Genomic DNA, 17,493 nt, shown 5'->3' with positions numbered 1-17,493 from the left:
AATCGATTCGGTATTATTCCTCTCCATCCGTGATTCGGCACGCTTGGATGGGCCAGTTCAGGTGGACGGGAATGGGTGACGCTGTCCTGTGAGCGTACCTCTCGTGTCTGATTTTGAAAACATGAAAGGTGTTTTTTCATTTGTCTTTCCCTTATCAAACCAATGACGGAATCGGACAATTGGATGAGAACATTGTATAACGCAATTATCTATTTAAATACATCATTTAATCACTCGGCTACATCTTTTCATAGCTATGGGCGCGAAACTGATTTAATTATTCCGTTCGAACGAGTACATTTTCCTTGATATTAGCTCCCTGTTGAAGAAGTGAAAACAATGATCCAATAATCCCTCCAGTTATCTAATATTTTGTATATTATGTTCCAAACCAATCAATTGCTTGGAAGATATTTTATTACTCAATCTTTATTTGAGAATTGTTTATTTCTATTACGCATAACCGAGCATGGCGACAATTTTATTATATTTCTAGTAAGATAACATTTGTAGTTTCCGAATGTATTGTCTCTACGACTCTTTTGTGAACAAGCAAACATTGAATGTAACACTATCATAATATTTATTATAACACAATAGATATCTATTATATTTCTTTCTAGCCATAGTTATTCGATCAACAGATCCACATCGCACAAGTCGTAAGTTATAAATATTGTATGGAGATTTTCTATGAGATTGATTACCATTTCTTTTAATAACAATATTTTGAATGCTTTTCGCAAAAAATATATAAATATGAATGTATAAATACCAACAAAAATTTTCCTTTCGGAAAGAAGATAAACACAATTCGATTTTTTCAAAGTGGAACGATCGGAAAGATACGAATATAGAGAATGAGGAAGAGTGGAATCACAGGAGAAAAAGGGATCATAAGGAGAAAAGTAAGATAAAGGCCAAAGAAATTTCCCTTTTACGGTAATATCAATCCAAAGTTATTGTTAACATTGTGAAGAGGTAAACGAAGATGCTACCCTCGTGGATATATGTAAAAGAGGGAGTGGGACCAAACAGCGCATGCTCGAGTTACTGCGGGGTGGTGGGGGATATGATCCATCAGCGGGAATCGAATGAAACGATCATTCTGTTTCGAGTCGTCCCAAAGGCACGTTCATGGAGGCCCTTGGAGATGGACGGTCGGGAGTAATATAAAAGCGCCTCACCAGTCGCGATAATGGCAACCATCTGTAACATTTTAAGCAACACGCTCTCGGTTAGTTAAATCTTATTTGAATTTTATATACTTATAATTTAATATTAACGCATTCTACTGTATTTTCTACAATTTTTTGTTCAATTCTACTGTCTTATACATAGTATATTTTATAATATATGATAGAAAGTTGTATAGTTTTTTATTATGATTTTACACTATATATTACATCGTGCAATTTGTCTCGGATATATTATTGTATAATATTAAACAGAGAAAATAGTATAATTGGGGTTATCTGTCCGAAAATTTAGTGAAATATTTAGATAACACGAATATCCCTTGGAATGGTTACATTTGACAGTCTCCTTTTTTAATCAACGGTTTGTTACAGAATTGTCTTTCGATAAATGAATCGTAATGCATTATTAAGAACTAATCTGCAGGTCATAATTTTTAACGGAGGGAGATAGAACTGTTTTCACTAGTAGTATCATTACATTCTGTTTAAAATCAGCTCATGTATTTTCTCTTTTATTTATTATGCGAAAACAGAGTGCAATGATATAAAGTATTAAACTGATAATTCCTTCTATTTCCAGGATATAGTTTTCCATGCGGTGTTACCACACACTTCGCGAGAAGTTAATATTCCTTATATACACCTCAAGAAGAGAGGACCGCATAATTCAAGGAACCATTAAGGAGGAACATCAATGGCTACCACGTGCATTTATTCCTGGCAATTTGCTGTAAGTAATTCCTCATTTCCTCCGTTAGCGGCGAGCAATAATTATAATAATAAATTTTGTAAAAATTCTGCTTTAAATTTCTGATTTGATCGTGTTATATTCTTATTGTTTTGGAGAAACTGTAAAAACAAGAAATATATAAAAACACCTTGGAATGTTAGCATTGAACAGTCTCCTTTTTTATTACATTTTTTGTTTTACAATTACCTTAAATAATATTTTTCATATATACACGTATGTGAACGTAATTTTCTTCATCTTTTGCAGGCGGCAGCGACAGATCTCCGATGTTTACTCGTCGGAGTAGGAAGGATGACTGATCCGGCAACTGTCCAAATCAATCCTTTTACGACTTTACAGATAGCGAACGACCACCATTTCAAAATTTAAGTCTATCGGAAAATAAATTAAAAATACTTGTTGCTTCGTAGGTGTACCGTGGGGCGTTTAACGGAACGTACCATTGTTAAAACAGCTGCTTATTTAACTTCTCGTACATCTATTTCGTTCAAGTGAATTCGAAATTATCAAAAGTATTAAGTTGGAAGTTTTCATCTGTGGAAAGAGAAGGCAACCCTCAAATTCATTCAAGGGTTCGTTTTTATTGACATTACACGTTACGACGCAACTCAGATGCAACCACTCTGAGATTAAAATTAGAAATTGTTGAAACTTTAGGTTAAAATTATTTCATGTTTCTCGCGCGTTACGATCTTCGAAATGTTTAAACGAATTGGTGTGTTTGTGTGTGTGTATCCATACATACATACATGTCTGCCGTCTGGGAAGAATAATGAAAATTTCATTCATGGACGTAGCGTAAATATACGGAAAAATTTTTTATAATTTTATCGCCAAGCTTACTTTAAACAATATGAAATGAACTTACAAAGTTGTAAGTGACAATTGTTTTTCCCCCTCTAGTTTATCTCCATCTATTAATAATTACGTCTTACAAGACTGGCTGTATTAAAGCAACTTGCTGAATAATGAATTGAAATGGACAAATGGAGATAGAAAAAATTAAGATAGGCTTTATCTTATAGAGATTGTTGTTCAAAATGGTATAGACGGTATAGTCCATTATCGTGTCTGAGGGGGTGCTTATATATAGTTCCATCTTCTTGTGTCTCCAAGAACCTGTATGGGAGTTGACAAGACTCAGGATCAATATTGTACTCCTATTTAAAGAATTCAATAAATTCAATTATCAAATCAAATTTTTTCACCATTTATTCTGGTCCTCACTGTTTTGCATATATTAACGAGATATTGTGTCATCCGCGATAATCTCATCACAATGTTACCCATAATAATGGATAGATACGATCTCAAAGGGGAAATTTCTTTTTGGCTATATACTTCTTTTTTCCATTCGATTCCGCTTATCGGTCTTTCTCTATACCTCATCTCTTCCTCTTGATTAGTTTATTTTGTAAACATCGAATTTAGTTTATCTACTTTTCAAGGAGGATCTTGTGTTTGGTACATATTTATTCATATTTATATAATTTTCGTGAAGAGAACGTCGACATTATCAAGAAAAGCAGACTTCCAAAATTGTATTTAAAAGAAAAGCGTATCTGAAAGAAGAGCTTTCTTCCTACAATATTTATTATTTTTACTTTGAGCGATGTCGACCATTTGATCGAACGACGATAGTAAGAAAACAATATAATAGATCTATACTACGTTTGGGGAATGGCCACATTATGTAAATGTTTATTATATGTACACTTATGATCATTCGAGTAAATATTAGAAAAATGCTAAATAAATTTGTCATATTATATTACTAGAAATATAACGAACTCGTTTCTATACTCGGTTATACGTAATGAGAAATAAAAAGATCGAGATAGATAGTATTTTCCGAGAAACTAAATAGTTTGGAGCGTAATATGCGAAATGTTTGACTACTCGAAGTATGATTGATCTTTCTTTGAAATTGTCCAGTCTGGAATAAATTTGTAGGAAAATGTACTCGTTCCTATGAAAGTACTAAATTAGTCGTGATACTTCGATCTACAAATGAAATAATACATCTAAATATGTAATTAAAGTACACTGCTAATATTATTACCGAATTCTCTGCTTGGTTTAATGGGAGGAAAACAAATGAAAAAATACCTTTCTTCTTATCAAAATGAGGAAGGAGGCATACGCATGCACGCCCATAGAACCGCACACGTAATCCCGCCCACATGAACTAGCGCGCATGAGCGAACTCAAGAGCACAGGTCCATGGGGAGGGGTAATAAGAAATCGTTTCACACGAAGGTACTTGACGATACGTTTGGAAGAACGTAATTTATACATGCTTTTTTATTAAATCCCAATCGAAGTGTATTTGCGCTAGCCAGTAAATTAATTCGTTCATATATCTATATTTCTGAAAAACGGTCATTATATATTGTTTTTAAGCAAATGTCGTGAGTATTCCGACAAACAATGTAGAAACATTGAACCAAACGCTTCGTCTCTTTTTAATTACGTTGATTAATTATTTAAATTGACGATATAACGATGACACGGTGAGGTAAACGTGCACTGAATATTTGACGCAAAATTTAAATGTGTTCCCGGGCTAACACTACTATCCCGGATAACGGAGATTCTTTTGATCGTACCAGCAGATTTAATCATTTTCGAGGATAAACCTGTCTGAGTATCATTCCAATTCCACTTTAATTCAGATGCGGTTTGCCACGGCGAACAGCCCTTCAATAAATCTCTCCCACCACACTCGACTATGTCCCGTAGCTAAAGCCGCTTATCTTTGGACCCTTTCAATAAAATATATTCCGTCTCCTCGTACCACCATTCGAATAAAGCTTTGTAAAACAGCGCCGATATTAATCTCGCAAGGTTCGTCGTCGCCGCCAATATAAACGTTTCATCTTCTTCCTCCTCCTCATACTGGTTAATCTCGATCATGTAATGAAGACGGGATGGAACACAATACTATGCATCACGAAAAGACGAGGACGATGTTTGAAAAGGAAACGCTTTCCTCTCAAACCCAGAACGTTGATTCCTAGTATCGCTAAAAAGCATTAAAAATGTTTTGGAAATCGTTGATAACTTTAGATAGTAGAATTCCGCCGATCGATACTATGTAATTGAGGGTTAGCGCATAAGATATATGGACATGTGTTTTCTTTTCTTCCTTTCTCTAAATGCGAGCTATAATATAAAGCGTGAAGTTACTATCGAAGAAATGTAACAAAACCCTGTAAATGTGAATGCACAACGCTTTCGATGATAACACGCGACAACTTCGGAAGTTAAATGCTTGATATTCCATGACAGATGAAGAATCTGTTTCGATCGACGAAGACTTCTTCGAAAGTATTTTCTTACAAATGTATTTGTTCATCGGAAGGTAGTATCTTTAAGGATCATAATGAAAAAACAGATACCTCTCATACTGATCAATTTACCCACGATCTTATGTTTATTATGATCGATGAAAATATTGTTTACATAAACAAAATATTTGGCCGATTTTGTCAGAAAGGAATCAAAAATATGTATAATGACGACTCACAAGATATTTTTATCATGAGAGAATACCAATAAAAGGATTAATTTCATTTCTTAAATGTATGGTAGGGACAGATCAATAAAAATGCAGCAGAAGCAATCGTCACAATATTCGAATGGTCATGCAATGTGGATTACTTTATATGACAGTTACAAAGAAATCATAATAATATGTCGAATTAAAAGGGATTTATCGAGATATTCATTTTCTCCCAACTCATATACTTTTCGGTTGTTTCAGCCGTGTCGGCCGCGGAATAGATTATTTTAATTGACTTGCGTAAAACACATTGAAATGAAATACGTAAAACAGAAGAGAATGATATAACGAAAAAATTAATTTAATTCTCATTGATGAATATTTTCAACGACAAGAACTGGATGAAAAATATTTGCCTATTTTCAAAATACTTTAATCAATTTCTAATTTCTTGTTAAATTAGTAAAAGTAAGGAGAAAAGGGAACGAAAGAAGGAATAAAGAGGAAAGATAATGATACGTCCTAGTTAATAGACATCAATAGAGAAATTCATTTCCTCACAGTTTATGACCTTTTATTTTCTTTCGAACATATAACAGGAGATATTGATTAATCGATTTAAAGCGTAATAACCCTTTGCAGAGGGCGTATTCTTTGACGCTATGCTAACGAACGATAGCGAAGAGCGGGGGAAAAATACCGTCTATCAGAGCAGGCCGATAAAGCTTTACGTCATTCCTTCGGTGGTGGTCGAACTGATAATATGTGAGCAAGTGTCGTACAATAAATATTCGTCTTGCGTATACTTTATACGTTCCAGAGGGTAGTTTTACAAGCGGTTCAGGCGGTGGAAACAATTTCTTCGTTCTCACTAGTCTTTTGTTTATGTTATCAATATAAGGTAAATTTATCAGTGGTCATTAATATGTGATTTATTATAAAATTTCAATTATATTTTATCGAAATGAAACTGATTGTCGTGATCAATACCAACATTATAATTATTTGTTGCTTTTCGGTGAAGGTATTTTATATTTCTTAAAGGCGCGTAATTAGGTTTATCTTTGTTACCTACACAATTGGATGAGCAGTTCAATGCCTATCGTGAGTCTTTACTAACCTAGGAATTTTAAATTATTATATAGATAGAATAGAGAAAACGAAGGTGCAGTTCCAATAGTCGAAGTATTGCAAAGGAGTCCAATGGACTTACATTTGAATTTAATTCCAAAGAAGATACACGAAATTCAACTACGCTCAACGTCGTAATGAAATATTCCACATCCCAAGTGAAACATATTTACATCGGTATTTCCTGCTCTTCCGAACATGAGTTCTACATCGATAGTACAAGTGCTCTGTTTACCGAAAGGTAAGATGTTTTAGAGATAAGATATAAATTTTTTATTCTGAAATGTAATTTGAAATATTTAATCTCTATCATAAGTATATTTTACAATAATTTATTGAACTTTTACATAGATTTTATGAAGTCGACGAAAGTATTTCCATTTCAAAATGAATCCATTTCAAATAATCCATATGATATACACCAAATTGGCGAGAAAAGCATCTAATTATCCGGGGTATGGAAACACCGTGACGCCAATGCTAACGCAATACTATAGCAACGATCAACTTGAATATTGGATTTTAATAAACGAGGTATGAAAAGATCAGATATAAGTAATTTGTCACATATCTTATACAATTTTCTACATGAATTTTATCTTTTATAATATAGCGCATTGGATTGTGAAAGCGGAAGAGTGATTCAAGAAGGAATTCGAGAACGAAGAAAACGAACGCGAAGAAAGAACACTGTTAGCTAAATACCGAAGATGTCGTGTGAGAACGATGAAATTGTTTCTCCCGTTTTAATTGCTTATAAAAGTATTCTTTCGGACTTATGAGGTATATGCACTGGCGACTATTTCCCGTGTGGCACTCACTTGCGTATTACTGGTTCGAAAACCACCGAAGGAATGACGTTCCCTGGCGAAATTAATATCATGTCGTCCCCTTATATAACCATGCTTCCTAGCTAGGGGATGACAAATTTCCCCTCTCCTGTAGTTATGTAGTTATATACTCATGTCCTCTATGTACGTGAAAAATTATTTCAAATCTTGTAACCTTCTAATGAAATTGACCATAATTCTTCCCATTCTTAATTCAAATAAACATGTAAAACACTATTTTTTTTTAATTTAAATTATGTAAATAATTATATATTGGGTATATTAATTACAGCTAAATAACCGCATATTCTTTAATTATAATATAATTAATTATTATGAAAATTTTTTGTAAAAATAATTACAATAGTTATAATTATTGTAATTATGAACATTAATTTCTATGATATTACTCATAATTTATCAAATTTATCAAAATTATCAAAATTAATCAAATTTGTAATGTTTTTTCTTTAGTAAGTTCAAGTTATACTTAAAAATAGTGTTCTAATATTATTAGATATTAATGATATTACAATTTTCATACTATGTAATGCCTATTCTAGAATCTTCTGTCGTATGCGAAGACGGAGAAAATCGTCCGTCATATTTCTTTGTTTACTGATATTATATTTTCAGAAAAATCCCAGAAATAATAAGTGAGAAAATCAAAAGTGTTATATTATTTTGGTGTATACTGTTTCGTGATGTCGAAATATACAATTTGAGCCTTCAACCCGTTTACTTACTTATTTCTTTTCTAATCACTCAATATCGTACTATCTAAGATTATCAACTTCTCCCGAACTTTTTAATGCTTCCCGGAGAGACTGTAAAGCAACGTGTTAGATTTAAAGGCCAAATGTTCCGTTTCGAAAAGTCGTTCTTGTCTTTAATTTATCCGTAAAGATCCATATCCTGTTCATTATGTGACTGAAATAAAGCAGAAAGAAGACGAAAAAATTTATAGTGCCAGTGACAACGAGCAATCACGAGATTAATATGGCGCTGTTTTCGAATGTTTCATTCGAATGGTAATATGAAGAGACGGAAAATCCCGTTCTCAAAGGATCGAAGTGGGTTTTAGCTAGAGGATACAATCGATTGTGTTCAGAAAGATTTGTCGAAGGGCCGTCCGATGTTGCAAGCGGGACCTTGTTCAAAGGAGAATCGAAATGGAACGGAGGGAGGTTTATATTGGAAAAGAATTAAAGCTGCTGCGACGATTAAAACATTCACCGTTTGTATATGATATAATAGTATCAAATACTAAAAATATATCCGAAATACTTTAAAATCAGAATAGATTTAAACTATACATGAAATATGAAATCCACGTTTAGATCACTCTGTCATTATTGTTCGCTCAATTTAAATAATCATTCACTATAATTAAAAACAGAAGAAATGTTGAGTTCCATGTTGTTCCAAACTGTTTGCCAAAATAATCACACGGTCTTCAAAAATATTCATAATATTTAATATACGTTTTTCGATGATATAGGAATTTAAACGAAATAATTTGCTAGGTAGAGCGAATTCTCTTGTTAACGGGTATTGATCGGTATTTAACGACCTGCATGTAGGTAATACCTACTCTCATACATATAGTCAAGGACCGTTATATTGATCGATTTATTATTACAACCCTCCATACACCAGCGGGATTACGTGCGCCAGTTCAAGTGGGCGGGGATGAGTGGACGTGTCTGCGTTCCTCTGCTTTATTTCGAAAACAAAACAGGTAATTTTTCATTAGTTTCCCTCTTATCAAACCATGCAGACAAATCGATAACACGATTAGCAGTATAATTCAATTATCTATTTATGTATAGCATTTAATTACCCGTTCAAGTCTCCTGCAGAACGATGTACCACGACTGATTACATACTTCTATATAAACGAGTATATTTTTCGTGGATAATCGTGATAATTGTTCCTTGTCACGTAGTCATTGTTTCACAATATCGAGTCGACGGAGGAAATATAAAAGTTTGCATAAAGTGAAATAAAAGGCGACGGACATGTGTTACAATATTTGCTATGCAGTTGTCTTCAACTACTGCAAATGTTCAAATTACCAAGTTCTATGAAAAGAATATGAGTCGGTCTTACAGAAAAGAAGTACGTTCAAACGGTCAACAACACTTCTCTAAACCGCTTAAATGAAGTGATAAGGACTTGTCTGCAATGGTACACGAGTACGCCTCGTACGATGCAGTGATATTTGATGGAGTAAACAAGTAATCATAAAACTGAGGAGATATTTTCGAAGCTGAACTCGCTTCGTATTGAAACTTTTAGTGAAATAGATAGTTCCCAAGACTAATAAGTCAGAAAATCAGAAACGTAATATTCTTTTGGTATATATCGTTTCGCGATTTCGTAAGATACAATTTGAGACTAGCAGCGCTTTCAATTACTTACTTTTTTTTCATTAAGAGAATGGCAAAATATCCAAACAATAGTGAGTTTCGTGTCATAAGTAATACCAAAGAGGAATTCCAGAGAGACATTTATACAGATACGTTAGAAAAAATAAATATTATTCGGGTAAGAAAACGATAAGAGTGATAGTGATTACGTCCAACAAAAAAACGGAGAGATCTCGTACATAATGCGAGGGATGATAATGTGGAAAGAGAATTGATTCAACATTTATCATAGACATCGTAGAAAATTATAATGAACAAAATTATGATTCTTTTGCAAAAACATATGATCCCCCATGTCTACAAATTCCTCTAATACCGGGTATTGATCGGGACTTAACGATCTGCACGTACGCCTTTTCTCCTACCTATCGTCCAGCACCATCATATTAAACGAGTAATTACCTCTCCTCGTGAACGTGCGCATTTACGTGAGCGAGTTCAAGTGGGCGTGTCTGCGTACTTCTCCTCTCATATTTTCAAAATAAGAAAGGTATCTTTTCATTAGTTTTTCATCTCATCAAACCAGCCAGAGAATTCGATAATACTATTAGCGGTATAATTCAATTATCCATTTAGCTGTATCATTTAATTACCTGGTTAATTCTTTTGCAGATCCATCTACCACGACTGATTTGACTCTTCTCTATGAACGGTTACATTTTCCTAGAAATTTACTCCCTATTGGAGAATGCAAAACAATAATCCCATTATACCTCCAGTTATCGAATATTTCATATAATATGTTCCAAATCAATTGGTTCCTAAAAAAATAGTCCAATGCTCTGCAAAATAAGTAATAGTTATCAAACAATGAATCTAAATAGACAATTGAACTATAGAGCTAATCTCCAATTATCTGCTTCACCTGATGATAGGAATACAAATGAAAACATATTTTCTTTATTATCAAGAGAAGACAGGAGTTGTATGCATACACGCACATAAGACCGCGCACTCAATCCCGACCCCTCGAACTGGCGCAGATAGGCGCGCACCAGAGCACACGCAGAGAGAGAGAATAACGGTGGGGTTAAAACGAAAGTACTTGGCTAAATAAGTACAGGAGTAGGAATTAATAGCAGATAATTCGCGCTACGCACCAAATCACTTCGTGCGAATTTCAATAATCATGAAAATCGCCAATTAAATATTACGAATATTTTTCAACTAGATGTCGTGAATATTACGACAACCAATTCAGCATTTCTCCTTTCTGAATTATATCCAACGATTACTCAATTTAAATCGATGGAATAACGATGACGTGAAATGGACTTTCCATTTCCCATATAGCTTAAAAGTATTCCCCTATTAACGTTATTACTTTCAAAAAAGATGAACCTTCTCATCGTCCCTGCATGTTAAATTGTTTTGTATACCTCCCTCAGTTTCATTTTAATTCCCCTTTGACCCTTGCCCCTCTTGGAACTTCTGACGAACCCTCTACAAATCCTTCTGAGCACAATCGCATATACCCTCCAGCTAAAGCCGCTCACGAGTGGTTCTTTTGAAAAAGCCAAATCCCTCCCATTTCCACGTACCACCGTTCCAAACTTTATAAAACAGTTCCATGTTGGTCTTTCAAAACTTCTTCGGAAAAAAACAAATGTTTTTTCTTCTTTTTCCTTCTCCTAGGTATTCCATTTGTACACAAGTGCAAAAGCACGATGTTCCTTCTTTGGTTAGATCTTCCAACTGCTTCTTGAGAAACTCTTCTGCTTTTATGATGCCCTATATAATAAAAGGTGATATTAATAAAGAAAATTGGATAAGATACGTGACCAGTTACTTATATCTATTCTCCTCGTACCTTGTGTATCAAAATTCAATATCCAAGTCGATGGTTTCTATAGTAATGCTCTAGCAATAGCAGCATGTAGCTTCCATACACAAGATAATTAGGTTCGTCTCTCATCAACTTGGTTTCCACATCATTTGAAAGATTCGTAATAAATTCGTGAGCAGCATCAGCTTCCTCCGCCGCATTTACGATCTGACACATTAAATGACGTAAAGAGTAAGACACGTAAAGCAAAATTCTATGAGAAAATATTAATTTTATTCATATATTATTATTCACCTGCTCTCCTTCATCCAGCATCTTGCTTCCCACATTTAATGTTCTTCATTACAGTAGTTGAAAAATAAGTGGATTCTAGATTTATATGCACTAATATAATACATTAAGGATAGCTAAAGTTAAGAGACCTAATGACCCTCTCATAAATAGAAATAGTCCCGTCGCCATCATAAAATCTGTGTAAAAATTTAAGAAATTATTATAAAACGTACCTATGATCTTTTAATATTCCATATTACACTTTGGAATAAAAAATTTATATTTTATCTCCAAAATATCTTACCATTCGATAAACACAGCAATGATTGATTGACCATTATCATATACGATTAAGGAGGAAAATGTTTTCGTTTCTTATTGAAGTTCGGCCATCTATACTATTCTTTTGGGAGGTATCGTCGGATGTGCGAAAGAACAGGAAGTGCAATGAAAATATGTTTCACTTCTGGTGTCGAAAGTTTAATTATCAAGTTGAGTGTAGTTGAAATTCTCGTGTCTTCTCTAGAAGTAATTTCTATTCAGATAGCAGTCGATTCTGCTCCTTCGCAACAATTCAAGACTATTGGAACTGCTTTCGCCTCCGTTTCGTCTTCGATTACTCTGGAAGAGTTTGCAATTCGTAGATTAGTCGAGAGTCATGACAGACGCTCAATTGTTCATTTAAATTGTGCAGTCATCAAAGGTAAATCGGGTTACGCCCTTTTAAGCGATATAAAATTTCTTCACCGAGAAGAAACAAAATAATAATTAAGATGGTATCGATCACGAAAATCTGTTTCATTTCCGTAATATTGTATTGAAATTTTATAATAAGTTACATACTAACGATTACCGATTAATATTACATCGATAAGGAACAAAAGACTAGTGAGAATGAAGAAATTGTACCGTTTGGATTGCTTGTAAGTTTCCTTTGGGACTGAATATTATTAAGTGTAGACGCGATTATTTAGCACTTACTTACTTACTTATTACTCCTTCAAAAATTATTGAAAGGATGACCTTCGCAGACGGGGCTCCTCTCCAAATCGTCCCGTCCGAAGACCAAGCTAATTTTCGAGGCGCGGCTCGGTGGAAGGGGTTATAGCATTCAGGCGGAACAATCAATACCACGTATTACACGATAGAGAGAGCGGAAGGTCATAGGTCATGAGGAAGTAAATTTCCGATCGGGTCATTATCAACTGGACAAATTATTTTCCTTTTTTTGCTTCTGGTCTTTTCTGTTTCTTTCAGCCATTGTTTGTTTATTATATACAACTAGAAGTTAACTAAAGAACTTTGATAATCGGCTTTTAATATTTTTCTTGTTTTTAACGTTAAAAATATTTATCAATAAGTATTAATTTCGAGAAAGAAATGTTTCTTGAAAATTTGTTTCGTAACATTACCTTCTATTCTCTTTGTTTATTTACGTTAACAAGCCTCTCTCTTTCTCTATTACGCAGTGCCAGAGAATATGGATTCAGAGATAATAATTAGTTATATTTATTTTTCATTTCGCGTAATTCATTTGAATGCCCTTTACGCAATGCATAACGATAACTTCCTATTCCGCGGTCGAAAGAGCCAAAAGGGTTGTGAATGGGGGGAAACGGATTTGTCGACCAATTCCTTTTATCTCGACTTACCGCCGCCCTCTCCAATAACCAACCCAATGAAATAATCCACATAGTATAATTACATAATGTACGAAACGCTTTTGCTTCGATTAATTCATAGCGCCCTACCAAGAGTTAATATTAAATGAAAAGGAATTAATTTGTTTATCGTTTTCTCTTAATTAAAATAGCTTGTAAACGTTATTATACACATATTTAATTGCCATCTGTCAAACGTCGGCCCAAAATGATATTTATGCAAACAATATTCTCTTCCGTTTTCTTTTTTTCATAATAAAAATGGTATAGTCGGCGAAGTAATCAGCATGAGAAGTATCTAATCGTCCTTTGTAATTTTCAGTTTTTTGTTACAATACATCGACAGGGACGCGATGTTTTATGTTATAGCACGAATTTTGAAAAGTGAAAAAACAATACATATCCATATATCTCATGCATGGAGAGCACACATTCAATTACCCATTATCGATCGGTGATATTGTATTATCAAAGATTATCAACGTCTTCCGAAACTTTTCCAGTGCATCTAGGAAATACCATAAATCATCGTGCTGGAATCAGTAGCAAGGCATTTCCTTTTGAAACATCGTCCTTGTCTCTAACTTTCCCGTGATAGCTTGTTGAATACCGTGTTCGTCTACTGATCGACATTAAAGGAGAAGAGAAAGAGGAAGACAAAAGTTATAATGACCATGAGCACAAACCTTCTCGAGACCGATGTAGTACTGTTTCACTAAGCTACGTTCAAATGCTGGTACGGGGCTAGGGAATATGTCCCATCAAAGGATCCCAAAATGAAACAGCTTCGGTAAGAGGATTTAATCGATTGCGATCGGAAAAGTTCAACGAAGGGACATCCGAAGGTACACGCGGATCGTGAATCAAAGAAGAATTTTTGCTCTAATGAGGGAATATTCCTTTCTAGAAAAGAAGATTTCTTATCAATAATAGCGTTGACAGTGTTCTTGGATATCGAACTATGTTTATTTTGATAGCAATTAGTTAGAAAATTATGTTCACCGTAACGATATTTATTTCAACGCCATGGGTGAAATTGGGAACGATAAGGAAAATCTTGGGCGATTAAGAATGATTTCAGAAAGGAAGATCTGCGAATCGATGTTGAAGAAGAAGAAGAGGAAGAAAAAAGAGATACAGGAGATGAAGGTGTCCAAGAGGAGTGTGTAGATTATTTGTCCACGCTCGCTCACGATTTAATCGAAGATAGATTTTATCTCGACGATGATGATTCCACAGATAAATTTAATTCTAATCGTATAGATGTTTGTCCTTGGCCGAACATTGACTTTGTAAATTCCGATATAAATTGGAAAATTTCTAACACGGTGTATCGTGAGAACGAAGTTAAATGGATCATCGAGACCTATCGGGAAAAATAAAAATAATAAGCAAAAAACAGAAAATGACATCGAGAATAGATACGATTATGAGAATGGAAGGTTTAATCATGGATTGAAGAATGAGCGCTGGAAAATAGAAATGAAATCAAGGTAGGTATAAATGATTAAAATTTCAAAATTATTAAACCTGTAGGGATGATTAAAGGATTTACCGATTTGTCCCATATTTACCTTGACATCGTTATACCATGAAATTAAATTAAGTAATCATTCCTTTAAATTAAAAATAGAAGATATGTTGAATAAACCTTCTTAATTATTTGTCATAATATTCACATCGCGTGCTTAAGAAATATGCATAATATTTAATTTACGCATTAGTGTAATATTGTAAAAAGAACGATGTAATTTGCTACGTAGTCAGGATTCTCTTGTTAGTACGTTTTGATAGGGATTTGAACAAAATGCATCTGCGTATTACGGTCTTCCCTACGTATCAAGTACGTTCGTTTTAATCGATTCGGTATTATTCCTCTCCATCCGTGATTCGGCACGCTTGGATGGGCCAGTTCAGGTGGACGGGAATGGGTGACGCTGTCCTGTGAGCGTACCTCTCGTGTCTGATTTTGAAAACATGAAAGGTGTTTTTTCATTTGTCTTTCCCTTATCAAACCAATGACGGAATCGGACAATTGGATGTGAACATTGTATAACGCAATTATCTATTTAAATACATCATTTAATCACTCGGCTACATCTTTTCATAGCTATGGGCGCGAAACTGATTTAATTATTCCGTTCGAACGAGTACATTTTCCTTGATATTAGCTCCCTGTTGAAGAAGTGGAAACAATGATCCAATAATCCCTCCAGTTATCTAATATTTCGTATATTATGTTCCAAACCAATCAATTGCTTGGAAGATATTTTATTACTCAATCTTTATTTGAGAATTGTTTATTTCTATTACGCATAACCGAGCATGGCGACAATTTTATTATATTTCTAGTAAGATGACATTTGTAGTTTCCGAATGTATTGTCTCTACGACTCCTTTGTTATATAAATACGATCTCAAAGGGGAAATTTCCTTTTGGTTTTATCTTTCCTTTTTCCATTCGGTTCCGCTTATCGGTCTTTTTCTATACCTCATCTCTCCCTCCTGCTTAGTTTCTTTTGTAAGCATCGACTTTACTTTATCTACTTTTCAAGCAGAACCTTATGCGTGGACATTATCAAAAAAAGGAGACTTCCAAAATTGTATTTAAAAGAAAAGAGTATCTGAAAGAAGAGCTGTCTTCTTACAACATTTATCATTTTTACTTTGAACGATGTCGACCATTTGATCGAACGACGATAGTAAGAAAACAATATAATAGATCTATACTACGTTTGAGGAATGGCCACAATATGCAAATGTTTATGATATGTACACTTATACAAATATTTAATCATTCGAGTAAATATTAGAAGAATGCTAAATACATTTGTCATATTATATTACTAGAAATATAACGAACTCGTTTCTACACTCGCTTATACGTAATGAGAAATGAAAAGATCGAAAAAGATAATATTTCTGGAGGAACTAAATAGTTTGGAGCGTAATATACGAAATATTTGATTCCTCGAAGTATAATTGGATATTTCTTTGAAATTGTCCAGTCTGGAATAAATTTGTAGGAAAACGTACTCGATCCTTTGAAAATTAGTCGTGATACATCGATCTGCAAATTAAATAATACATATAAATAGGTAACTAAAATACACTGCTATTATTGTTATCGAACTTTTTTTAATGAGACGGAAACAAATGAAGAAATACCTTTCTTCTTATCAAAATGAGAAAGGAGATATAAGCATGCACGGCCACAGAACCGCACACGTAATCCCGCCCACATGAACTAGCGCGCATGAGCGAACTCAAGAGCATTGCTACATGAAGTGGGGTAATAAAAAATCGATTACCATGAAGGTACTTGACGAAACGTTTGGAAGAACGTAATGTATACATGCTTTTTCATTAAAACCCAATCGAAAGGTATTTGCGCTACGTAGTAAATTAATTCGTCCAAATACCTATATTTCTGAAAAACGGTCATTATATATTGTTTTTAAGCAAATGTCGTGAGTATTCCGACAAACAATGTAGAAACATTGAACCAAACGCTTCGTCTCTTTTTAATTACGTTGATTAATTATTTAAATTGACGTTTTAACGATAACACGGTGAGGTGAACGTGCACTGAATATTTGACGCAAAATTTACATGTGTTGCCAGGCTAACACTACTACCCCGCAAAACGGAGAATTTTTCGATCGTACAAGCAGATTTAATCGTTTTCAAAGATAAACCTGTCTGAGTATCATTTCAATTCCACTTTAATTCAGATGCGGTTTGGTACGGCGAACAGCCCTTCAATAAATCTCTCCCACCACACTCGACTATGTCCCGTAGCTAAAGCCGCTTATCTTTGGACCCTTTCAATAAAATATATTCCGTCTCCTCGTACCACCATTCGAATAAAGCTTTGTAAAACAGCGCCGATATTAATCTCGCAAGGTTCGTCGTCGCCGCCAA

The 17,493-nt window shown here is 34.2% G+C and overlaps 2 long non-coding RNA genes across 18 annotated transcripts in view; one reads left to right on the top strand and one right to left on the bottom strand.

The window, feature by feature from the left end:
* The window catches only part of LOC127070082 (uncharacterized), a 61,915-nt gene that overhangs the window by 30,049 nt on the left and 14,373 nt on the right, over nt 1-17,493 (top strand). The window contains exons 3-5 of one of the 8 annotated variants that reach the window (XR_007783987.1): nt 624-1,237; nt 1,780-1,929; nt 2,197-2,344. The exons of 4 other annotated variants lie outside the window; for them this stretch is intronic. This is a non-coding gene — a long non-coding RNA (uncharacterized LOC127070082). Of the gene's footprint in view, nt 1-623; nt 1,238-1,779; nt 1,930-2,196; nt 2,345-17,493 lie in introns of those variants that run through there. 3 more of the 8 variants (XR_007783981.1, XR_007783988.1, XR_007783985.1) reach the window with 3 other exon arrangements.
* LOC127070074 (uncharacterized) lies at nt 206-13,061 on the bottom strand. Of its 10 annotated transcripts, none has more exons than XR_007783954.1 (8): nt 12,894-13,045; nt 12,213-12,529; nt 11,930-12,105; nt 11,660-11,842; nt 3,159-11,580; nt 2,137-3,069; nt 1,812-2,048; nt 206-1,209 (listed from the first exon to the last, which is right to left on the bottom strand). It is a non-coding gene; the product is annotated as an uncharacterized LOC127070074 (long non-coding RNA). The 10 variants fall into 10 exon arrangements; XR_007783951.1 differs by having other exon boundaries at nt 1,843-2,048; XR_007783953.1 differs by having other exon boundaries at nt 206-2,048; nt 2,137-2,321; nt 2,391-3,069.

The sequence above is a fragment of the Vespula vulgaris genome, chromosome 17, assembly GCF_905475345.1.
Source record: "Vespula vulgaris chromosome 17, iyVesVulg1.1, whole genome shotgun sequence".
Lineage (NCBI taxonomy): Eukaryota > Metazoa > Arthropoda > Insecta > Hymenoptera > Vespidae > Vespula > Vespula vulgaris.
Note: the sequence above shows the minus strand (reverse complement) of the source record. Positions and strands in the feature narration are given on the sequence as shown.